The sequence below is a fragment of the Mustela erminea genome, chromosome 5 (genome assembly GCF_009829155.1).
Source record: "Mustela erminea isolate mMusErm1 chromosome 5, mMusErm1.Pri, whole genome shotgun sequence".
Lineage (NCBI taxonomy): Eukaryota > Metazoa > Chordata > Mammalia > Carnivora > Mustelidae > Mustela > Mustela erminea.
In genome coordinates, this window is record NC_045618.1 from 33,892,348 (window position 1) to 33,917,790 (window position 25,443).

The following is a 25,443-nucleotide window of genomic DNA, read 5'->3' on the forward strand; positions in this document are numbered from 1 at the left end:
CTTCTACCCTGAAATTGGCCAATTTACATGACACCCCTCACCACAGTCACTGGATCTGCCTCTAATCTAATTAGACTAATTTCAATTTCCTGGATTTAATGACTTTTAATTTAATTAATTTAGAATGCAGTACACAGGGTGATTAATTAGGGAACGTTACTGGGGGATTTGGAAGGTGAATCGCGGTAGGGAAGTGTTTAAATATCGTGGCGGTGTCCACCGGTGGTCGCTTGGCCCGGGAAGGACAGTGCCTGGAGAGTGGAGCTGGGATTTAAGGGGAAGTCACCAGCGTCCAGCTTTGCTCCCTCGTCTCTCTGCTTGTGGTGACTATGAGCAACTCTCAGGGGAGGTGAGGAAGAGGCAGTTGCTGCCTGCGAAAGTCAAGTTGGCAGTGAGGCAAGCATCCTGGGAGGTGAGGATAGGCCTTGCTTTTCTACAGAGTTCTAGCTTTCACTGTGTTTTCCAGGTACCAGGTACAGAAGCAAACTGCGGCACCGACCAAAATGGAGATTTTATTTTATTTTATTGCTATACTCACTAACTGAGTACTTGGGCTAATAATAATAATGATGATGATGATGTTGTTGTTAATATAATGCTACGTGCCAGGTGCCGCTCTGAGTGCTTTTATTTTTTTTTATTATTTTTTATTTTAAATTGTATTTATTTATTTGAGAGAGAATGAGTGAGAGAGAACATGAGAGAGGAGAAGGTCAGAGGGAGAAGCAGACTCCCCAAGGGGCTGGGAGCCCGATGCGGGACTCGATCCTGGAAGTCCAGGATCATGACCTGAGCCAAAGGCAGCCACTCAACCAACTGAGCCACCCAGGTGCCCTGAGTGCTTTTATTTTGATTAACTCGTCTCCTTGTCATAGGAGGTAAGCCCTCTGAGGGAGGCATTTCCACTGTCTGAGGAGGTGCCTGAGGTACCTCGTTGGCTCTGCTGGAGAGATCTGTTCCCGTATTGCATGCAGGGACAACTCCTGGTGGAGTCCAGTCTACGGCAGGCGGATGGGGGCACACTTTAGGGCTGGGCATCGTTGCGAGGACCCCTTAAGTCCTCCATCTCCATGTTTGCATTCTCTATCTCCAGGACAGTGCTTGGAGAGCCCTCTGCGGGGCCGGGCGGGCCTCCTCATGCATCTACCCACGGCTGGCCCACCCACGGCTCTCCGAGTGGAGACTGCCCTGGGATATCCTCAGGGCCCAGCTGGGAGCTGGGCCTGAAAGTTCAGGGTGAGCTGCCTTCCCTTATGGCCTCCCTTCCTCTTTTCCAATGACCTCAAGAAGCCATGCCCTTTGTTTGCTATTTGGGGCTTCAGACTGTGGTTCTTTTGGGCCCGTGGAAGCTGAGCTGAGCCCTAGATCCTCCACCCTGAGCTGGGCCCACTACCCTGACGTTCGGCTCCATTCCAGGGTCACTATTCTCCAGGTGACTTCACTCCCTGATGCACAAGCAACACCTAATAGGGCTGGACTCTATTACCCAGAGAGGTAAAGACCCAGGAGCCACCTTCAGTATACACCCTGTTGGGAATAAGGCCAGTAAGTGGAAGCCATAGAGAGACCCTCTGTGAGAAAGGATTTTCCAAGGGCCTGAGCTTTCTTAGGTGGAATGGGTTCTTCGGTAGGCTATGAGTTCCTGAAGGGTCCAAACAGAATACCCATCAAACCCCCACCACTGGAGAGTTCAAACAGAAGCTGATAGGCAATAATTTGCTCACTTGGTCTTTTTCTGGAATGTTCTTTCCTATCCTTTTCTGCTGGTTAACTCTTACACAACCTTAAAGACAGCTCAGGAATCATTTCCTAGTAGACCAGGTGTTCTGTATGCTCCTGTGATGCTCCCGGGCATAGTTTCGTCATGGCACTCACCATACATCGCCATGATGAGCTTCTGAGTTTCTCTCTTTTGCGTCTTGTCCATATCATCCTTCAGTAACCCTGCAAAGTACGCGTGGTTTCCCCTTGTTGGAGGGTGGGGAGCCCAAGGCTCAGCATGTCTGAAGGTCTCGCACATGAAGCCAGAAGGAGGCAGCGATGGTTGGGGGCTGGGTTTCCTGGTTTCCCAGTTTTCCGGTGTCTACAATCTTTCCACCACGAGATGCTGCTCTCCTAGCAGGGGCCCCGGATTCTGCCACGCGTGAGGTCACCTGCTTGTGTGCCAGCCACGTACCTGACGCAGCAGGGGCAGAGCCATCAAAGGGTGGCACACGGGCCATCTTTGGAACTATGCTGATCCCCGTGCACAAGGAGCACATGAGTCCCCCTCATCGGCACACACGCTTGCCCTCTGAGCCCTTTGGAGGTTGTGGAGAGGCCAGGAAAACAATGAGAACCAGGGCAGCCAAAGCCCGCACTTCTTCTGGACCTATGGGGCTTGTTTGGGCCTGAGCCAAAGCCCACTTTTAGCACCCGCATTCCTTGATTTCACAAAGGTGAGGAGAGCCCTGCCTGTGGTTTTAAGGCTGGATTCCATTTCTATTAAGATCACCAAAGGCCCCATAGGATTAACTCACAGTCACCCCTGTGAAAGCCGATACGAGTGGAAAATCGAGTTAGAAAATTCTGCCTTTCCTTTCCCTCCCACCTCAGCAGATTAAGGGAAGGCCCGATGTTGAGTTCTGGGGGTTTATGGGAATGTGCAGTTGCTGGCTGTTAAGCGTTCACTCTTTGGGATGTTGGCAACCTTGCTTCCCATAAATCGTTGCTGGTATGTCTTAGCCTTCCCTTGCCAGCGACGCGGAGGCCTGCAACACCTTTTCCTTGCAGTAGCCTGTGCAAATATTGAAGTCGGGCCCAGAAAAACACCAGCATAGAAAGGGGAAACTTTGATGTTTGCTAGTTATTTTCAGACAACCCTTGCCAAATCTTAATTTTTCTAGTTTACAAGTAAGGGATTCTGACCATCTGTCTGCTGTCAACCGATGTTTGTTTGGATGAAGATTTTATTTTTTTTTTCTCCCAATCTAGCACTCCTGTTCTTACAAGTAGTTTATTGGACTTCATAAATGTCAGCTTTTTGCAGGCATTTTGTAAGCAGCTTATGATTTAGTATTTAATCAAAATTGAGCAGTCAGCGTCTGTAATCAATCTGAGGTGGGAGGAACAATGAGATTCACGATGGACGGCTTCTGGCTAGCTCCGGGAGAACTGGGTGTGCGTCAGAAGGGATGGGGGCAAGTGGGACGATGCGGGGAGTAAACACACCCTGGGCACCGGTCACATGCTACCCCGTGATGGTGTCCGCTAGCGATTGCTGGGAGTGAGTAGCAAGCCAGCCCAAACTCAGGGGCTTAAAACAATAAGCTGAAAACAATTTAGCTCCTTAATTTATGGAGTCAGCCTGGAGCACCCTCTGGCCTCTACTGAGCTCTGTAAAGGTGTAGGGATAAGATGGCTGTTGGTTGATCTTGGCTGGCTTCCTCTGGGAAGACTGGGGCAACTTGACTCCACTCCATGGGTTTCTCATGCTCTACCAGGTTAGCTCAGGGATATTCTCATGGCAACGTGGTGGGGCGGGGGCGGGTATGTGAAAGCAATGACACTAGTCCCTCAAGTTCTCCCCCAAGCCTCTGCGTGCCTTACATTTGCTGACATCCCATCAGCCAGAAGGTGACACGGCCTAACTCTGAATCAAAGAGGGGGATAAACTCCAAGTCTTTATGAGACAGTCTATTTCTTTGTGAGAAGAATTGCAAAGTCATACCAAAGGCCACCGGTACAGGAAGGGGTAGGGGATGCCATCTCTCCTGGGGATTCTGGAAATCCCAAGGAGCACATCATGTTATCACGATAATGCCCGTTCGGAGAAAGGGAAATTCAGAGGTTAACTCATTTGTCAGAAGGGTCTTAGCTGCTTGTCATGAAGCCGGCGTTCTTCACTGGTTTGCCTTGATGTACTTTTGACTCTGCGAACCTACTTTTCCCTGTGGGTAGGTAAAGCAGGAGTAGGGGAGGCTCCCCCCGCAGGGGGGAGGACCTGAGAAGGTGGGGCCTCCCAGACAGTGTTCTCCCCTGCAGACAGGGGGTGGCCTGTGCCTCTCCAATGCCTCCAAGGCTGGCTTCTGCAGGAAGGTTTCAGAGAGCAAAACTACTCTTTAAGGGTGTTCAGGTGGAGCGAGAAGGTGCGGCCTTTGCGAGGTTTGCAGGAGAGGAATGCGAAAGGTGGGAGGCCTCCTAAGATGTCGTTGTTATTTTTTATATATTTTTAAAGATTTTATTTATTTATTTGACAGAGAGAGATCACAAGTAGGCAGAGAGGCAGGCAGAGAGAGAGATAGAGGGAAGCAGGCTCCCCGCTGAGCAGCGAGCCCGATGCGGGACTCGATCCCAGGACCCCGAGACCATGACCTGAGCCGAAGGCAGCAGCTTAACCCACTGAGCCACCCAGGCGCCCCAAGATGTTGTTTTTAAATTCCTTCCCTGGTTAGTGTTATGGACTGAATTGTATCCCTCCTCATTTATACGTTAAAGCCCTAAGGCCTGAAATGGATACAGGGAGAAGAGAGGTCAGTCGCTCACTTTCTCCTTTGCTGCCTGCTTCCCTGCCCCTGAGGATCCGCTTCATGCCACAGTAGGGTTGGTAACAATTTTCAGGAGAAAGTGAAGCTCATGAGGGAAACTGAGGCACTGCTAAGAATCACACCCACCAGTCCCCCCACCCCCACCTCTGGCTTCTCCCCGGCCCTGCCCTTCCCTCCATCCCCTCAGTTCCTCCTGGACCAGCCCGTCATGGGGACAACACAGGGCCAACGAGTCAGCCTGGCCCCAGTGGGACCCCACTCTGGCTCTTTGTCCCTGGCAGTCTATAAACCCCCCTGAGCCTCAGTTTTCTTCATCAGTAAAGGTTGCTATAAAAAAAACCCAAGAGGTTGTCTAGTTCATGGACATTCAATTAATATTCCTTTACCGTCCACCTCCTCCCTACTCCCGTTGACCTGAATCTTCATGGCACTTTCCTATGCCTTCAATAATTTAGCACACATGGTTTATTAAACAGGGGCTTTCTGATGGGCTGCTACTGACCCGGCGAAGGACGGATGTTCCCTGGGAGACCGGCCAGGCCCTGAAGGGAGAGTCCGTGATGGGCGAGCCAGCTAGGATGGTGTCCTTTTGCAAGGGGGGAGTGGCTGGAGGGCAGATCCTGATGCTGTCACCATCGTGCTTTGGGCCACCTCTTGGCCCTTTGAGGCTGCCGTTTCTGTGAGATGGGGTTCACACTGCTTTTCCATGAGGTTTCTATGGAAACTGAAACAGAGCAGGTGAAATTCTTAGCTCTTCGTACCTCCTCGCTCTGTACTTAGTGCTCAGGCCAGCTTTGAATCTGGGGAAGGAGGCTGGTTACTCACCTGGTCTGTCTGTGGGACTGCACAGTCCTGGTATTTCTCCAGAACTGGTCCTGTTGCTTGAGGCATCGCTGTCCTAGCGTCATTCCTTTGGGGCCTAATGAGGAAATTCACTTCTGAGAAAGAAGTTTCTGGGATCAAGGACACATCTTTGGATTAGAGAAGCCCTTGAGCCCCCGATGGCTGATGTGTAAGAGGAAGGGCCCTTGGGATTCCTGGCACTAGTTCTGGCTCTGACGCTAGAAAGTGTCACTGTGTGACCTTGGATAAGTCACTCCTTCTCTCTGGGCTTCAGTGTTCTCAAATAGAACATTAAGGGCTTAGGTTAGATGCAATCAAGGATTTTGATTAGCTCAGAAGATGAACTCCGAAGCTCCTTGTGGGGTTGGGAGCAGAGGCCGCCCACCTGGATGTGGCACCCATGGTCACACAAACCTGTTAAACTTGATGGTTCAACTCAAGGCTAACTCAAGGGATGATTGAGTCACTGACTGATTTATTTTCTTTATAAGGCTTCCTCTGACACTTACCAACCCCAAGTGCTCTCTCCCTTCCCTGACCTTCTGGGCTCCTCCATGCAGCCTCGCTTCATCTCTTGTGACATCTCCCCACTATCTCTTGCTGGCCTGGCTGTTCTCCAGATGGCCCCATGCCTACTGTTCCATGCCCTGCTTTACTCACTGCCTTACTCATTGCCATCTCTATTTTCCAAAGTTCTGGCCATTGCTTAAGGACCTGCTCAAAAGCCACCTCCTCCTGGAAGTCCTCCCAGCTATCTGATTCAAAACTCTCTTTCCATGTGCTCCTTATTAGCACCTTTCAGTGTCTGTCAGTTGACATGAGATAAGGTCAAAACTTTTAGCTTATGTCCCTAGCCTTGTTTCTCATCACTGCCCTCCACACCACCCGGCTCCAGGTAGGCCAGGGTATCTCTTACCTCTATGCAGAATGGAAGCTGTTCCTGCCTGGAAAGGCTGTTTCCTACCCTGCCCCCATGATGATGACACTTTAGGGCTCTAAGACTCAGTTTTTGACCTCTGTACTACTAAGAGTTTCTTGGACTCGTCTCTCAGTCTACAATGGGCCATGAGCCAGTCTCATACACGAATCTGGTGACCCTGGTTTATTTGTCTCTAAAGTCCCAGTGCTTTGCATAGTGCCTGGCACATAGCAAGTGCTCAGTGAACATGGCATTGAAGAAAATTCTTCCACATGCCCGTCGCAGCACCTAGCAGAGGCCAGGACCCAGGCAGGTGTGTGGATGGAATTGTTGATTCAGTTTTGTTTGCAGGAGCCCTGGGCTTTGGGCTGGAGCCTTGGAGCTGACGGAGCAGAGGCAATGGTTCCTGCAGAGTGTGTGTGGGTGTGTTCGCTCTGGATCCCCATCCTGCTGGGGTCTTGGTGGTCTTCCATGTGTAGGAGGAAGCTTTAGCTCCTTAGAGACCCCTACTTCTCCCTGGACATCCTTTCCTCCCAGGCACCGGGCTGCCAGCCTACCAGATCCTGAGTCAGTACCAGAGATGCTCCTAGAGGGCCCTCCATGGTCCCGTATAGACAGCATTCTGTCTTAGAGCCACACAGTCCTGCCCTGGGTACCTTAGCAGGTTTATGCCCCCTCACGTCTACTGGGGGAACCACTCATGCCGGTCTTCTTGTGTGCTGGGTCCTGGGTGAAGCCCTTGTGTGAAGGATCTGATTTAATCTTCATAACCGCCCTAATCGCAGAGGGGAAACTGAGGCACGGGTGTTGGATCCCCAAGTGGCTGAAGGGAGAGAAGGGGGATGAGGTCGGGCAGCCTTCACCACAGCCCATGCTCCCGAGTGCTTTGCCTGCTCCCTCTCCTGTTATAATGCCTCATTGGAGCTACTGAGCTCACGTTAACAAGTGGCAACGTGATGGGCATGCAGCAAGCGTGCGATCTAGAGGTTGACGTCACCCATCTCTAACTCAGTCCTCTCATTATAAAGATAAGGAAACCGAGGCACCATTCACGTAAGCGACCTGATGGTCACGTTGTGCTTCGGGTGGACTCCAAGTCAGGTCTCCTGGTGGCCAGCTATTTTCATTTCTCATTACACTGTGCCCTGCAGGTGAAAAATTAGAAGTAAAGAGAATGTGACATCTTGGAGGAACTGAGGCAGAGAGGGGCATGGTGGGGGAGGGTGGTTGAGGACACAGGAGGAGCCAGTCCCTCCCCCTGCCCTCCTCACTACGCCAATCACCAGTGAAGATGGTCCCGTTAATGGTCCCAATTTGCAGTTCTGCTGATCTGATCAGAGAGGGGTGGGAGATTGCCTGATACTGGTAGTTGGCGAAAGAGAGTGGAATTTGAATTTAGGTGTATCTTTCTCCAAGTCCTGTGCTTTTCTTCTTGCCTTGCCAGCTCAGGAGTGGGGTGGAAGGTCAAGGTCAGAGCAGCCACAATTTAGACCCTCGATTGTGGCAGAGCAGGCTGGCTGCTGGGGTGGTTCTTGCTGAGCACGGGGTGGCCATGCGTCCCAAGGGAAGAGGCAGCCCTTGAAGGCCGAGGCAGCTGGACCCCTTCCTTGGAGAGTGGATGGAGCTGGGAAGCAGCACGTGGTTCCTGTGAATCCAAATAGCCCCTTGTGCCTCTTGTCTAGCAGGGTAGCTTTCGAAGGGTAGAGAGTGAATTTGGACTTGCAGGTTTGAGGATCCTATGCTAGAGGTAGATAGGAAATGTCTCAGAAAATCTTCAGTTTTCTTTTGAAAATTCATGCAGCCTTGGCGTTCTTCCTCACAACATAGCCACGTTGTAAGTACAATGGTTGACTCTGGCTACGTGAGCCTAGCTGAGCAGCCTAGATGGGGTAGGTCAATGGACCCCGTCTTTGGCCACAACCTGTTCAACAGTCACCAATAACTAGAATAGAATTATGACTCACGGTATCCCTGGAAGACAGGCTGTATTCATTACCTCTTTCACAGACCGGGAGAGAGTGAGGGGCCTGCGCAGGTTCCCAGAGCCATTGATGTTATAAGATTCGGAACCCACATAGGTCTGACTCCAAAGCCTGAGGCACTGATTGACCCATGGCCTTGAACTGCCTTGTCATGAAGGGGCATGTGGGAAAGTGGGAAGGATGGACGTTTCCTGCCAGAAGGTGAGGGCCAGTATTTGAAAAGGACTTCAACAGGGCGGAGACGAACCTTGGGTCCAAATGACCCAAGGTTCATACCAAGATGAAGGACAGTAGAGACCTTTGCTTGCACTGGGGTTTGGATACCCACCAGACACACACAGGATGTGCGATACCTGGGTCAACAGCACAAGTGAAAGATGCTGGGTTTTTAGTTGACAGGAAGTCTCCTATGAGTCAACGGAGGAGGTGGCAACCAGCAAAGCTAATGTCACTGTAGCCTCCACAAGTGGAGGTACAACGAGGAGAGAGGGGACACTCCCAAGTCCTGGAGTTTGCCTCCAGGAGTTGGGGCTCAGGGACACTTTGTCAGGGAAAGGGGTGCTCGCAACCCACCAGGTTCTCCGACACAGCGGCAGGGGTGCGACAGGGGTGGGAGTGGCTCCTAGCTGTGATTCTACACTCTCCCCGTCCCCTGGCATCACTGAAGCATATTCGTGTATTTCTGAACAATTGTAGCTCCGTCTTGACTTTTATGCAATTGCCTCACCTGCCTTTGGAATACACCACTCTGGCCACTTTGGTTTTTTATTCACGTAACCCGCATAAATGTGGGGATTCCTTGTGACCCAGTTTCTACACAAAGTCACATTCAAAGCCGCACAATGCGGCAAGCAAAAGAAAGAGGGTTTTCAGGTTTCCTGCACATCTCTCAAAGAGATGATAAAGGATGAGGTCCCCGCTTCTTCTCTATCTCCTTATCTTGTGCTTCAAATCTTCTTTAGAAACTTTCACTCACCCAAGGCGCCCTGAAGCCTCCCGGCTTCCAGTCCATTGGACATGCCATCGCTTTCGACTTCCTGCGTCTTCATGACACACTTCTTGTCCCTCCTGCTCTTCCCCCTCTTTCTTTTTCAGTTCTCTTTCCACTTCACCGCTAACCCAAATGCCTCCCTACAAAGTGGGGGACTCAGGGATGGATGCAGCCAGCCAGGTTGCTCCCCCGTTTCTCGGGTCTCTCCAGCCTTGTCTGTCCCTTCCTATCTTCCCCAGAACCTGGGATGGCCAAGATGGAGCTCTGACAGGAGCTGGCCGAGGAGAAGCAGAGTAGACCAGGACCACGGTTTTGGAGGGGGTGTATGTGGCAAACATGGCAATGGGAGGGATGACGGGTAACCAGCAGCAGGCAGAGGCCCTGCCCCAAAAGGTCCCCCTCACCTGTGTGGTTCATTTCCATTGCCCTGGGTGCCTCTTCTTCACAGGGTTAACCCTCTTTTCTCATTGGTGTACCCCGAGATGGACTGGGGGGAGGAGGCCGGAGAGACAGCATCTGCCACACATCCATGCGCCCCTCCCCTATACTTCCCTGCCTCTCCTGCAGCCAGGTTGGGGCCTGTGGCTTGTGCTGACCAATAGAGGCTATGAGTGAGGCAATTAAGAGTTCATGTACCAGGGAGCCTGGGCTGCTCAGTTGTTAAGCATCTGCCTTTGGTTCAGGTCATGATCCCAGGGTCCTGGGATTGAGCCCTGCATCACGCTCCTTGCTCAGCGGGAAGCCTGCTTTTCCCTCTCCTACTCCCCCTGCTTGTGTTCCCTCTCTCGCTGTGTGTCTCTCTGTCAAATAAATTTCAAAAATCTCAAAAAAAAAAAAAAAGAGTTGATATACCTCCTCCTTCCCTCTCTGCCATAGTGACTTTGGAGGTCCTGTGTTCCAAACAGCGTGGAAAGTGGGGCTCCCAACTTCCACTGCACCTTATACCAGCAAGAAATCTGCTTCCATTATATGAAGCCCCCAAGATTTCAATGTTGTCCCTGTCACATTGCCCGGCCCGTCCCAGCAAATGCTCAGAGCATCAGAATGAATAGAGTAATCGCTATTCTTGAGTTCTTTAATGGCAGGAAGGAAAAAGCTGCCTCTGGAGCCACCAAGGGTGGCTGATGGGCCCCTTCCCTCCCCCTCCTCATGCTGCTCAGATGGCACTTCCGGTTTGGTCACACCTCCCGTGGGCTTCTTCATCCCCCACTGACTCTGCCAGTTGCCGTCCTACACAGTCAAGTGTGCACAGCACTAGGGGCTTGCCAAGAACACAGCCTAGCAACTGCCAAGGCTGTTGGAGGAAGAGTATTATAACAGACAGTGTTCACAGGAGAAATGGACGGCCCCGGCAGCCAACTCCTTGTCTCTAAGGGAAGCAAGTTGAGGTTAGATGCCCAACACAGATTTCGAGGGGACGGGCATGAAGATGAGAGGGCAGGATGAACCGGATGATTTTTAAGTCCCGTTCAACCCTGGGAGTCTCCAGCCCTGAGTCCATTTCTTTTTCTTTTTTCTTTTTTTTAAGAAAGTGGCTGAATGGATAAATTTTCGTCACTAAGAAAGTGAAGGACTTAGGAAATAAAATAGCCTTCCTTAATGAGCAGGTAAATACGGTAACACTAACAATATCCTTTCATGCCTGCTCATGAAATCAACGTTCTCAGCTCCCATGAGGTTGACAAATGGTGATCGGTGGTCACGAAGGCATGTGAAACATATCTGTCATTTACGTGTCAACCACAAGGAGGACCGAGCTGAGGGACGAGTCACAGCCTCGAGACAGACCGAAGTCATCATGATAACAGCCCCATAATAAGGACATCAGTGTTTTATCATGCACAAAGTGTTCTCCTTGACATCCTGAGTGCTTAGAGATTACAATCTCTAGGCTGATTGTCATATACCATATATTATCATAGATCTCTGAATTTATGATTACAGCCTCTGGAGGAGAAGGGCTGCCATTCCGATGTTGGCAGGGAGATTTTTGGAGACTTGTCCCACCCAGGAGCTCATAGCAAGTTAGGGGGGAAATCCAAGACCTGAACCTAGATCTTTTGATTGGAAGTGTTGGATTTTCAAATAACAGAATGCGTCAATTCCTGGTGCTAGCCGGTGGGGCCAAGCTCAGTTCACACGCTCCTTGGTTCCCAAAACACTTCCAGTTTCTGTGCGTGGGGAGTGAGGTATAGCGAGAGTGAAGATAGCCCTGAACTGCTTATAGGAACAAGTCCAGGGTTGTGTTGCAGAAGAGGGGGAGGCTGGGACCCACAGTGCGGGCAGCCGGCAGCACCTGCCAGGAGATTCAGAGATCTCCTGAGACTGGCACTCAGTTCACGGGGATCTTTTAAATTCAGTCTCTGGACCTAGAGAAGGCAAACTGGGATGCCTCATCCTTGCAAGAGAAAATGGATCCACAGGATCCCACTGTCAGAATGGGAAGCAGAGGCTGGCCGGGGACTAGAGGAGGGGTGAGGGGTGTTACAGGTCTGGTCGTTCCTCGGTGTCTCTCCCCACCTCCCCCTGCTCCGTGTGTTCAGTTGCATTAGCCTCCTTCCACCAGGCAGGGCGGGCTGAGTGCGAGGAGCTCATTTCTAGCCGCTGTGTTTGTGTACGTCTCCACCCGAAGATGTCTAACCACAGACTTCCTCTTGACTCCTGGCAACAGAGAGAAAACAAAACCGCAGCAGCTTTCATTGCTGAAAACACAAAACTGACTCGTTTGCCTAATAAGCCCAGACGGAGGAGCTTTATTTCTGGGAGGAAGTGCTCCCGACTCCACTCCAAGGAGTCTCGGGTGGGCAGTCAGACCGCCAGACGATGCCATGCGCTGGCCAGGTGGAAGGAAGCCACTCCCACCCGGGGCGGGGGGACCCGAGCACTGGGAGCCTACTCCTGACCCACGGGGCTGGGCACGAGGGGGACACATATGCAGCAGAGCCCCCCACCTCGTTCTGCCCCGAGACACCAGTGACCTCTCCTGCCAACTCTGGTTTCAAAGCACCTGTTCTGTGTATTTTGTATTCTTTTCTCTTATGTTCTGTGTCATTGATTTCAGTTATTGATCAATTCCCATTTTGTACTTTTTTTGTTCACTTATTTTTTTAAAAAAATTCCTTATGATGTGTATTCAGCTCCTTTATTTTTAGTCTTTCTTCTTTAATAAGAAGGCATTTCAGGCCTTGATTTCCCCTGAGTTGAGCTTTTTTGGGGGATCCCATAGGTTTTGAAATAAATGTTCTCCTTTTCATCTGTTTCTACATGGTTTTTAATTCCCCCCCCCTTTAAAAAAAAGATTTATTTATTTATTAGAGAGAGCATGAGAGAGGAACAGAGGGAGAGAAGAGGGGAGAGAACCCTAAGCAGACTCCTCCTTGAGCCTGGAGCCCAATGCAGAGCTTGATCCCAGGACCCTGAGATCATGACCTGAGCCGAAACCAAGAGTTGGATGCTTAACTGACTGAGCCACCCAGGCTCCCCTAGTTTTCATTTTAATATTTCTTTTGTTCCATGGATTATCTAGAACTGTGTTTATTAATTCCCCGGTAGTTAAGAATATTTTCAGCCCCATTTTTTTTTATTTGAAAATTTTGGATTATAGTAAGAGATTGTGACCTATAAAATCTCTAATTTAAAATTTAAAAATTTTTTTCTTTGCGCCCAAGGATGCAATCAAATTTTATAAATGTTCTACGGGGAAGAAATAGCTGAGGTGGTCAGACAGAAGCTGGAGAGAATGGAGTTCTAACATGTCCTTGTTCGGCAGATGAATCACCCCATTTCAGATCTCACTTCTCTCCATTTCCAGCTGTGTGTCCATGGACGAAACACGGAATTTTGGGGAGAATTTATTTTCCATCTTTAAAATGGGAGCAATAGGAATGTGCACCTGTCAGCGTTTCTGGGAAGATGTGAAGAGATTGTGTCAGGAAACACGCCTAGAGTGTTGGCTGGCACAGAGAAAACAGTTACTAAATAGAATTATTGCTATTTTTATTGTTGGTTTGTGCAGAGCAGAAAGGGAGGAACTTTACTGTTAGTGCCCTAAGCTTTATTCCTGCCGCAGAACTGTAGTTTCTGGTTATCGAGAGGCCTGGAAGGAAAGAGGAAATGGATAGCTCAGTGAAGCCACCCCCTCCCTGGGAGGGGAGCCACCTGAAGCCCAGAGGAATGGGGCTACTTGCCCAAACAAACACAGCAGTTTGGTGACACAGCCAGGCTTCCAGCTCAGGTCTCAGCTGGCCAATCCCTCTCCCTCTGCTGGCGGCTACTCTTGAGAGAAGAGGCAACTGACCGAAGGTTGCCTCTGTGGTGAGGCAGGGCTGCAAGCTCCTGGTGCGTGGCCACCTCTGAGCTGTCATGTGACACCTTCACCATCCAGGAAGGGCAACTCTGAGGTCAGTAACCTCGAAGGGGAAGCTGGGCAGAGAGGGTTGTTGGGGTGTGGTTGGATGCTTGGGACATTGCTGCTTTGTTGCTTCGTGGGGGGCGGGGGGAAAGCGAGACTTAAGCTGGGGGAGGGGTCCTCCAAGGGTGGCTGCACCGCTCTGGGCTTCAACCCTTTGTGCCAGTCTGCCATGCTTCTCAAGCCCTGGGCTGACCTGGCAATGGCGAGTGCTCCCGGGGACGCCATCTTTGTCCCTCTGGCAAACCTCAGGGGCAGTGCTCCGTGCTGCTGATCCATTGTCTCAGCAGCACGGCTGCGCTCCTGGAAACTGGAGGGGCAGAGGGGCAGCTGAGTAGCACTGTGGGTGCCTAATTAAGAAGTAAGGCCAAATGAGACGTGGTGCTGGCTCGGCCTGCCCGCTGACATCTGAGCTGTGCGGACACTCCACCCTGGCTTGCAAGGAACTGGGAAGCCATGGGACCTTCTCTTTGATGGGAGGCTTGGGAGGGGACGGAGCCACTAAAAGCAATGTCAAGGCAGAGGGTGTCTGAACTATCTGCTCCAGGCCACCGAACTTGGTTGCACGGTCATTTGTTGGCTAAAGATACCCTGTATCCATATGGATCACCTAACTATGTATGGACCATGAGGGGAGAAGCAAGCCTCTAACAGACATGCATGTGTCGTGGTAGCCGGACTCTGACCTCAGATAGGGGTAGGTGCTGGAGGATAGGCTGCCGCCAGGTAAGGCCCAGGATTCAGGGCTGATTCTGGTGGCTCTTCCATAGAAAATTAAAAAAAAAATTATAAGACCCCTTATCATTATTATGAAAATTCAGTAAGTCAATGCTTGCTTGGTAAATATCAGCACAAATGCAGAAGAAAGTTGCGGAATTAGACTTTGGTCTGAAGATGCTAGCTGATTCTTTACTGAGTTCCCAGCTCTTTGTTAGAAGCTGTAGAGAAATGGGGTGAAGTCTTATTCCCCCATCATGGGGCTAGTGGGCTTTCTCAATGTGAAATGCTTTGTAAGCATCATCCTTTCCCCTCATCTTCCCCCGAACACACTTTAGTTAAGCACCTACTACAAGTCAGGTTCTGGGCTAGGAGCTGGATAATATAGAAATCACTGCCTACGAGGAAACAGACAACAGCAAATGGGTAGGGACCAAGCTCTGCTTGGCCACCAGGGATTGTCCCAGAGAAATGGATAGGTTCAATGGGTGCAGGCAAGAAGGCAATGAGCAGCAAACTCAGGAAGGCTTCTGGAAAGCTCCCGATAGAGGGGACACCCGATGTGGCTCTTGATGAAGGAACAGGGATGAGGAGCAGGGTCCTCGTGGGGAACCAGGGCGGGAGAACAGTGCACACAAAGACATCGAGGTGAGAAAGCCACCCACACAAACACATCAGGGAAGCACGGGGGCCTAATTTCAAATTTTGATCCCAGGGTGCACAATGGAAATCCTCTTGGAGCTCAGAAAAGTTGATGGCCCCCAATGGGATACACACACTTAAAGAAACTTATCACAGCGTAGACACAGAGCAGGGCCAGAGCAGTAGGTCAACGGTGGGTATAGTGGGAAAGGCGTGGGGTTTGAAGCAGAAAGCTCTGCTTCTAATTCAGGCTTAGCTCTGTGACCTGGGGTCACTATGAACCTCTCTGGGCTTCAATTTCATTCCCTCTAAAATAGGAACAGGTGACCTGAACATTCTCCTGGAACTCTTCAACTTTGGCTGGAAGGAGTCACCACAAGATGGGGTGGGTGAGCGGATAGAAGCCAGTTTACACGGAACACAGTACGGGGAGCAGAGACGTTGTGATGTTGGCCTTTCTAGAGTCCACACTGTGGTGGAAAGACAAGAAAGCAGCCAGTTACCACACAGTCTGGTCTGAGTTTTGGCAGGCTGAGCGAGGCCAGGACATAGGGAAGCCCAGAGGACAAGCCCCCTTTTGCCCAGCCTGGGAAGTCAGAGAACAAGTTAGCAAGGCAGAGATGCAAGGAAGGGGATGGCTAGGCAGAGGGAACAGAATGAGCAGAGGCATGCAGTGGGAGGCCAAGAGCAGTTCTGTCTAGCCAAGATCCAGAAATGGAGAGCGAAAAGGCTTCAGTAGGTTGACAGTGAACTTGAACGCTGTGTTAGGGAACTTGGACTTTATCCTGTATGTAGCAGGGGGCTATTGAAGATTCAGAAGCACGAGACCAAGGATTCATCAGGCTTGGCCACCCATATGGCAAATTGTGAGTGGATCTGGGGAGGCAGGCTGCAGAAATCCTGGATGCAACGTGCAAGGCACTTGTGGTGGTCTCGTGGAGGCTGCTCTTGCTGCGGCTGCTTGGACTGCAAGGGACATTTCCCTCAAGCAAAATGATGACCTTGGGGAAAGGATATGGCAATATTTCACAAAACCCAGGGGTGAGAACTTCAGCCCCGCCCTGGAGGAACTAGAATCAGGAACTACGGAGTCATGCCTAGGGCTCTTCTCCTTGTCTCACGGCTGTTCTTCCTCTTTCTTCTCTCCATTTTCGAGCCAGCTGTCTCTGGTAGAGGGGTACCCCTCTACCCGACTCCTACTCCTCACCGCCAGATGCTCTGCAGAGGCAGAGGGCAGGATCTTCCTCCTGGCGTTGGTCTCATGGGCAGGCCCTGTGGCTAAGCCCCGAGCGGGCAGATTTGTGGCCTTGGGGCAGGGGGCCTATGGCTAAGAAAGGGGGTGTCTCCCAGACAGCGTGGCTCCAGAACCCACTTCCGTGGGTCTGTTGGGGGGTGGGCTTGTGGATGAGTGGGGTGCTGGCTCTAGATTGGTCCCCAAGGGCTGTTTGTTCTATAGAGACCCTTACTCCAGGGGGGGTGGGTAGGGTGGGTCACTGGGCTTTTGGGTGAGCCTGCTCTCCAGATATACAGTAGCCAGAATCCACAGAGACCTCCACTGACTTCTTCAGGAAGGGAGAAACCCAGAAAGTAAAACCCAGAAAAATCCCCATGTTCGCTATTGTGGAGAGTGAACACCGACCATGAAAGAGTCTGAGAGGAGCTTGTTTTGGGGGTGTCTGTGGGGGGGGCTGGGCCTTTCTGCTGCAGGCTTGGAGAGCAGGCAGGCTCAGGGCCCAGGGGTCTGGTTGGAGGTGGCCACTCTTGGAGGATGCAGCCGAGGCCCTAGGGCTGGAGGCTACCCAAGAAGGAGCTGGCAGCCTGGGGCTGAGGAGGGCACCCAGGACTTCTGGGGTGAATCTGCGGTGTTCCTTTGTTTCAGATTCCCCTTGGACTTCACACAGCATTAGCTTGAGGAACCAGAAACATTTGGTGATTTTCCCCAAATGTGGAGGGATCTTTCTTTTCCCTCTCTCATCTCTCGCGTTGGGCTTCCCAGGGGTTCTCATAAACCCAGGAGGCTCTGCCCTCATTTTCCTATAGAATGGATTCCCTGAATAACAAGGAAGGCCAGCTGTAGCTGATGGAACAGAAAGCAGCATGGGCTGCGGGGGGGGGACGAAAGTGGGCTCCTATTCCTGTGTATGGCAGCCCATCCCCACGGGAGGGAGGAGGTGGCCCAGGGGTCAAGCATGTGGCCTCTGCACCACATACTTCAACTCTAGCACTGTTGCTTACTGGTCGAAATTGCAGGCAAATGACTTAAATCTTGCCAGGTCTTTGTTTTCTCACCTGTGAAATGGGCATAATGATAGCTCAAAGAAAGGTACTGGTCCTCAGGATTTAACGAGTCCCAGAGAAGCTCTAAGCACGTTGTATGGATGGGCCCACCAAAGCTAGCAGTTTCGATGCTTACTGTCCCTGCTCTGGCGCACACTGCAGTGCCTCAGCCCAGTCTCCTGTGCTGTATTTGTTTGTTCCCAGTGCGTGGTGACAACACACCTGACATACTAGCCATCCCTACCCCCTCCATGTTTGCTAACCCCTACCCACCCCCTTGCTGCCACCTCTGGGATTTCACTTGGGCTCTTTCCTCCTCTGTCATCACTGCTTGTGAAAGCTGCCTTGTCAAGACCCCACCACACCTCAGGATTCAGCCTGATCTGCTGCCCTTCTTTGTGATAGCTGGCTGCAGATCTGGGAAGGAGCCACCGCCTCGCTTCCACTCCCCATCAATCTGTGTGAGAAGGAGGCAGCATCCTGCAGTCCATCGTGCCTCAGGGCAGCTCTGGAGTTGCCAGTGCAGTGCCCAGTCTAGTGCTGCGACCTTGGCTTGCCTATGCCTCAGTTTCCCTGCGTGTCCCACGGAGATAATGCAAGCAGTGTACTTTGTTCACGGGGCTGTTGGAAGGCGCGTCAGGCGCAGACAATGCTGTTTGGTACCTCTGAAGGGCTCACCAAAGGTGGGATACTTCTATAAATAATCTTCAGGGGTGCCTGGGTGGCTCAGTGGGTTAAGCGTCTAACTAAGGCTCAGGTCATGATCTCGGGGTCCTGGGATTGAGCCCTGTGTCAGGCTCCCTGCTCTGTGGGGAGTCTGCTTCTCCCTCTCCCTCTGTGCTCTCTTTCTCTTTCTCTCTCTCTCTCTCAAATAAATAAATAAAATCTTTAAAATAAATAAACAAAATAAAATAATCTCCAAAAACATGACTGTTAATGGCTGCATAGCCTTCTATTATGTGGGGAGGTCTTAATTTATTCAACCAGCCCTTTGCTTTTGGCAGTTTAGGCCATTTCCACTCCTTCACTATTATAAATAATGCTGTAACGAACATCTTGTGTATAAATCTTCCTGTTTATCTCTGATGGTTTCCTCAGAAAAACTCCCCAAATCTCGTTTGTCTTCGAACAAAGCCCTGTCCCCTAGACTTTTCAATGATATCCTTTGAAATAAAAGCAAAGCCTATTATCCATCAGGGAAAGAAACATATGGAATATGTTAGCCAAGAGGTAGTTCAGGAGGAAGGTAGAAATAGGTTCAAGATGGGTTTAGATCCATTTCAGGATGTCTGACACAAAGTCAGCTATACAGCTCCCCTCGAGTCTCCTTCCTGGAGAGAGGCAGAGGCTGATCCTCAGGGACCACTGACTTCTTTCTTTGAGGGAAATCCAAAGGGCTTTGATGTTCTTGGTGTTGGAGAAGTGGCAAGGACAGATCAATAAGTGAAGCCCGTGTGTGTGGACAACTCCTCCAGCCAGTAGGGGGCGATATCGCCTGTCTCTGTCATCCAGTTGGGACTGGGATTTCTGGCGAACAAGGACTTCCTCTGTTGTTTTAAAAGTTTGGCTTATGTTTTATATATTTCTCTTGCCTGTTTTTCTTCCCTTCTTCCCACCTATATACTTTTCAGAACCACTTTGGGTTGCCATTTATGCATCCATTCATTTGGGAGAAATCTATGGCATGCTTCCCCCAGGCCAGACGTCAAGGCAGTTTTCAGACTTTCTAAGACCTAGACACACTTGCTTTGGAAGCTCCAACTCACACATATCAAACATAGTGTAATTCACCCATATTCCATATTAAGTGTATTTTTTTTTCTGTAAAGAAAAATAAAGATTATTTTTATAACTTCACGTTTGGAATTATTTGGCTACAAGTAATTCATTCGATCTATGCCTGTCTTTGATTTCTCAGCAGTGATGGGGGTACTCAAGAATTCTTGCAAAGTGAGAAAATCTAACCGGCACATCGTTTCCAAGTATAATGAAATTTTTATGAATTTTTATGAATACTAAATGAAACCATTAATGTGGTTGATGTAATATTTTGTTTTGGAGACATTTCATTAAAATTTTATTAATTTCTACTGCGAAGTTTTTCCTTCGTGTTTTGGGTCCAATCATTTTGTTTTCCGGTCTCAAACTTTTTTTTGGGATCTCTGAAAAGTTCCCAGGCTCTATGGAGCCCCAGTGGCGAAGCAGAGCTCTATCAGTCTTGGACACATAGAAACCAAAGAGTTGGTACAGTTTTTATGGAGTTCCCAGGCCATCGAGTGACAAGTTGTGTGAACTATTCCCACGAGAGTAAGTATGGCCATGATGGAGTGTGAGTGGGGCGTGGGGGCCACAGGGGGTCAAGGAAGACTTGGAGAAAGCAGGCATGCCCAAGCCAGACCATGCATGGCAAACAGTTTTCTAAGCAGGTTCCAGAAGGGAAAGATGTTGCAGGCAGAGGAAATGCGGAAGGAGCCGACTGGGAGAAGAAACTACGTATGAACAAGGGGGCTGACTACCCAGTTCTGCTCACACTGCTTGCTAGAGCCTTGTTTTTTTGGACCAGCAGCGCTGATATTATCCAGAAGCTTGCAAGAAATGCAGTTTCAGGTCTCCCAGCCCTCCTCCACATTAATAGGATCCCTGGATCGGGGCTAGGCCTCCTTGAGGGCTTGGGGCTGTGGGAGCTGGGGAGGGCGGCTGGTGGTCGGCCCATGGAGCTGCAGCCTCAGGCCGAGGGGCAGTTGTTTCAAAAAATGTTTTTTTCAAGTGTGGCCTGCGATCTTATCTCTGGGGGCCCAGGCGGCTCAACCATTGTCGGAGGGTTGGGCGCTTTTCTGTTTCAAGGCTCCTCCAAGCGCTGGGCCCACACGGTCCCTTCTGCTGGCCTTCGCTACAGACAGCCCGTCTTGCCTGTTGGCTCCTGAGCCAGCACATCACCGATGACTTAATAGACTGTAGGCTGGGTGCATAATTTATTCCTGTGAGTAATTGATCGTGTTTGGATGAGCAGGGGAAGTACCGGGAAGGGAAGGGAGAAGAGGCATCGATAACCAGGGGAAGGAAACCTGCCACAGTCAGCTAATTCCATGTCTCTCTGAGGCAGCTCTTTCAACACGATGGCCCCCCTTGCTGCTGTTGGCCCACCATCCCCTCCTCTGCCCCCATGTGTGGACGGGCTTTTTGATGAGTGAGGGCTAGTGGAAGAAGCTGGAGACCGAGCCAGGAAACTTGGTTTACAGGCCAGGTCGTTATAGGAAAATTCCATCTCCCTGGGCCTCAGTTTTATGGACTGTGAAATGGGAAGCCTGGATCAGTGGTTTCCAAATGTGGCTGATAACAGAATCACCAGGGATATTTTAGAAAACATGAACTCCCCAGTTTCTGGTACAGTAGGCACAGAGGGCCAGGAGCCCGAGTTGTGACAAACATTTCTGGTGATTCCGAAGCACTGGACAGTTGGAAATTGGGGAACCCCTGGGTTGGAAAGATAACCTTAAAGTTCCTGTCCTGCTCTGATCTTTTCAGACCACTGGTAAGGCTGCACTTCCCCATGACCTCTTCAGGGCATCAGGACAGTCCTGAAGAGAAGAGACTAGAAACTAGAAGGCATCGTCTACTCCTGGGTCTGTCGCCAGTTCACTAGGTGATAAACTTTTCCCCGGGCTCCGCCTAGCCTACCACTACCCCCGCTGATGATACCACAGTACTCTTATCTGAGCACCGGGTCACTGTACCTGGGGAGATTTGAAAACACAGCCGAATGGTTCCCATAGTCTCTGGGATTCTGCTTCACAATGTCTGGAGTAGCTCAGGATGCCGAATGTTTGGATCACCAGGTCCGTAAGCCTGTCTGAAGACATCGCAGAATGGGCCGCAGGGGTCCAACGGGGCTGACTGGGGAGCATCCGGTTGGAGGAGGCCACTGCCATGCTGGCAGGAAGCAGGGGTCGTGAAAGGCAGATCTTCACTCTCTTTCGGCCTCGTGTGAGTCTAGACACGCCTGCCCTTGGAGGAGTCCGCTGCGTTGTACCCGAGCAAACAGAAGACGTGTTCGAACCTGCTGCTTGTACTCATAGAGGAACAGAAGCAACAGGAGCCTGTTTCGTTGTCTGTAAGATAGAGAGTCAATAGTAAGTCCGGCCATCCTCCCAGCCCGGTTGGGAGGATTAAGCGGAACCACTTGAAGCCCGTGCTCTGTAAGCGGTCACACTCTGCAGATTGTCTGCCTCATACCAGCTGCCCCCAGCTGCCTGCCCTGAGACCGGTGGGAACCAGGCTGGCTGAAGGTTGACATCTCTCACTGTGATGGAAGCAGGACGTGGAGGGTCTGTGGCTACACTGGGCCAGAGAGGCGCTGAGGAGGTAGACCAGCTTTTGGTTCCAGTGGAAACTTCTGGAACTCCTCCATGCTGCACAGCCAGCTGCTCAACTCAGTGCTTTCATGTCTTCTCTCATCTTTTGGAGCCTTCCATGATGGCCCCAGGCCAACAGGCACCTTCATGCCAGATACCCAGTGAGGCTGAAGCCAGTTCTATGGGGACTGAAGTTTCTCAAATCTGTCACTTTCTGTCCATCCCCTTCTTCATCACCTTAATCCAAGGAACCTTCCAGGGACCAGTATTGCCCTCTGCAGATGTTTCTCCTCATAACAGCCAGAGAAGTCCCCTTATGGTGTAAATTCGGTCATGCCATTAATTTTGACTAGCTTGCCATTCTCACTGAGTAAGATCTAAACAGGCATGTGAGGAATGCCCTGGAATGGCTTCTCATTCTCTTCGCATGGACGTCACCCTTCTCCCCCTGGTTTCCATGGCCTTGAATAACCCCACTTCCATCTCTCCTTCCTCGCTTTCTGGGGGCAGGGGCGGGCATTGCTGTGTGTTCTCTCAACCTGTTACTGTCCTTCCGCACATGTGGCTACACACGGTCCCCTGTGCTCCTCTGCAGGGAGGCAGGACCAGATCTTTGAGCTCCAGTCAATGGTATATGAGTGCAAATGACCCCCACCACCTCTGGCCTTGACCCCCAAATGTCCAAGAGCTTTTTCTTTTTGCTATTGGCTGCAAGCAGAGGATATAATGGACAACTTCACCGAGACCTTAGCGGACAGTGGGGAGTTTGGATTTTTGAGTAACTGAGCTAAAGACCACCCACCAAATACCAAATTGGTTCTGACAAGAACAAGGACTAAACTCGTATTGTCTGAAATCACTGAGATTTGGGCTTGTGTGTTCCATGGCCTGACTCCTGGCCATTCTCCATTCCTAGAATATGTTAAGATTCATCCTGCTTTTTGCCAGGCTGTTCCCTCTGCTTGGAATGCTTTTCCCTATCGTTCCTTACAAACGTGTGTCTTTAGCCTCTTGGTCTTCATTTAAAAATTACTGCCAACTCTTAGCTTTTATTTGTGTTCTTGTCTATTTTCTTACAGAACTTTTTACAACTTGGATGTCATTTTTTAAAAATGTGTTTTTCATTGTGCTCTCCCCCTAGAATGTAAGCTCCCAAAGGCACGAATCAAGTTTGTCTTACTCCCCTGTATATATCCTATGCCTAACAAAGTGTCTGGCGAAAAGTAATCATTTCACAACGGTTAGCTGATGGATTAAATGAACGGATGAACCATTTATGTATGATTCAGTTCAATTCAAATATTTACTGGGCCCCAAATTTATGTCAGGCAATTTACACACATATAAAGCATTCTCTACTCAATTCCTCAGGAAGATCCTAGTGGGGAGGTAAGATCATTATCCCCCCTTTCCACATAGGAATCAGGAACCGTGGCAACCGTAACCCAGACCTTTGCCATGGCACCCTCTGGTCATCATCTTACTTCTGAAAGGTAGGTTCTATGATCTCCATTTTATAACTGGAGACACACACGCTCAGACAGACCGAGTCACTTTCCCAAGGTCATGCTGCTAATGAGGTCGTGGAGCTGGGATTTAAACCCAGGTCCAGGGGGAGGGAGTGGAAGAGAATGGAGACCCACCTCTCTTACAGGGCTATGCTTCCTGACAGCCTCATTAGAAGTCCCCAAGAATATCCCGATCGTGGGAGGAAAGGAAGACGTGAAATTCGTCCAGAGTCCCCTGAGCTTGGTTTGCCACAGGATTTCATTTCAAATGCAGGACCCATTCTCTCCTCTGGTGCCTGGGATTGGGGGCGCCATTTTGCATCATGGGAATGCAGCTCCCTTGACCCTGGGTGAGCCGGGCTCGGCTGGCCACCGCCAATAAGCCTGAGGCATGAGTGCCCAGGTTCATCTGGGGAGAGCAGCCGGTGCTGTTGATAGGCAGAGAAAATCTGTGATTAATTATGGCAGATGAAAGTATGAAGTAATGACTCCTTCTTGAGGGCTGGGCAAGCCAAAGAGCCTTGCTTTCTGGGTGCGTCTGGAGACTGCCCAGCCCCTTCTGAAACCAGCAGGAAACTTTAATGGCTGCAAGTTCTGTAACTTGGCGGGCTGCGAATGGGGTGGCGCGCATAGAACTCACAAATCCTCCGGGGTGGGAGCTAATTAGGGTGCAATTTTTCAATTACGGCACATTGAGCGAGCCTCTCCCCAGACCCCCGCACCATCCCTCCATGGATACACTCCATTTGTCTGTTTTCCTTTATTTCTTAATCATTTGATGATAGGACAGCAATTATTTGTCATTTGGAAGGGAAAATCGTCACGCAGCTATTGTTTGCCTCCTGAAACCCCGGCTCTTCAGTGGAGATGGTTACATTTGATAAATGTTTTGCATTCCCGCCGCACCTCCCCCACTCCCACCAGGGGTTGGTGTGGCAACAGGAAAACATTAGCCTGTGACGCTAGCCTGCTCTGATGGAAATGCCGTTTGCAGAATGGCCTGGAAAAGAGTAGGATTGGGTTTAAAAGAGCCGCAGCCCAGAGTTCCAGGCCCACCCACGTCACCTAGGTTGAGGCTGTGGGACGCTGGCTTGGGGAAATTTGGTCACTTCTCTGAGCTAATAAGCCAGCATCAGAATCGGGAATGCAAAACAGAAACGGAGCACAAAGGAAAAAGGCAAAGAAGAAAGCCGCACTCTGCCAGAAATGGGAAAACTTAAATGACTTTGTTTAAATGTCACGGTACTCTCAAAGCCCTGTTCTCATATGTATGCAAGTTAATTAAATGGAAAAATGTCAAATTAGTTGCTTAAAATATTAATGGCAGGAATTATCCCAGATTCTAGAGCAGGCAGTGTAGAGGAAATGAACCTTTTCGGGCTTAACCCTTTTCTGGGTCATCTTGCTCTCAGAAAATAGAGCTTTCTCGAAGCAAGCATGAGAAGATCAGTCACGACTGAAGGGTTTTGTGGGGTTTCAGGACTCGAGCTTTACAATGGGTTTGCAAGCTATGACACAGAACCCACTGGTGTCATTTACTTGGGCAGCATTGGCTCTGCGTGGGGGGATCTGAGGTTTCCAGAAAGGCCCAATGATCATGACCAGGTCCTGGTGGTCTGTTCTGGAGTCTGGGTCATTTGCCAATTTTTCTTTTGGCCTTTGAAGGGTATTTTGGTTTAAAAAACCCATTACAATGCAAAACTGAAAAAGATGGTACACAGAAGAGCTTCCCTGTTCTAATCACCGAGTGTTTAATCAGTACGAAGGAGGTCCAAAGGCTGTGCTGAGCAAAATGGTGGGAAAAGGGGGAGTCCCAGACTCAAGGGCTTTGGACCCAGCAGGGAGAGGCCACAGGGCTCTGAATCTAGTCTCCTGTTAGCATGTAGGGGAACTGAAGCCTCGAGAAAACAAGGAACATTCCAAAAGACACACAGCTACCGAGCGATGAAAAGGCTCATTTATTCATGCAACACAGTTCCTGCCCACCTCCCCCCATCCCGGGACTTCCATATATTTGGGGACGACAGGACAAACAGACACAAGCCCATGCCTGCTGCATGCCTGACATTGTGGACGAAAAGAGAGAGGATGGAAAGCAGAGAGGTGGCTATCAGGGAGACCTTCCCTCTATCAGCCAACCAGCACTTAAACTGCCCACAGCGGCAGCCCGCGCTCCGTGCCGGCAAAGGCAGGCCAGGAAGTCAAGTGGCGTCTATTGAGAAATTATGGCTGTTCACCGTACAGACACGCTTAACGTCTTTCCAACTTATTTCCAATT

At 50.4% G+C, this 25,443-nt stretch overlaps 1 long non-coding RNA gene across 2 annotated transcripts; it reads left to right on the forward strand.

Annotated features, from left to right (window-relative positions):
• The first annotated feature begins 13,026 nt into the window (after nt 1-13,026).
• LOC116590596 lies at nt 13,027-19,359 on the forward strand. 2 transcript variants are annotated; one of them, XR_004285670.1, is made up of 3 exons: nt 13,027-13,661; nt 17,711-17,988; nt 19,224-19,359. It is a non-coding gene; the product is annotated as an uncharacterized LOC116590596 (long non-coding RNA). The 2 variants fall into 2 exon arrangements; XR_004285671.1 differs by having other exon boundaries at nt 19,227-19,359.
• Nucleotides 19,360-25,443: the final 6,084 nt, after the last annotated feature.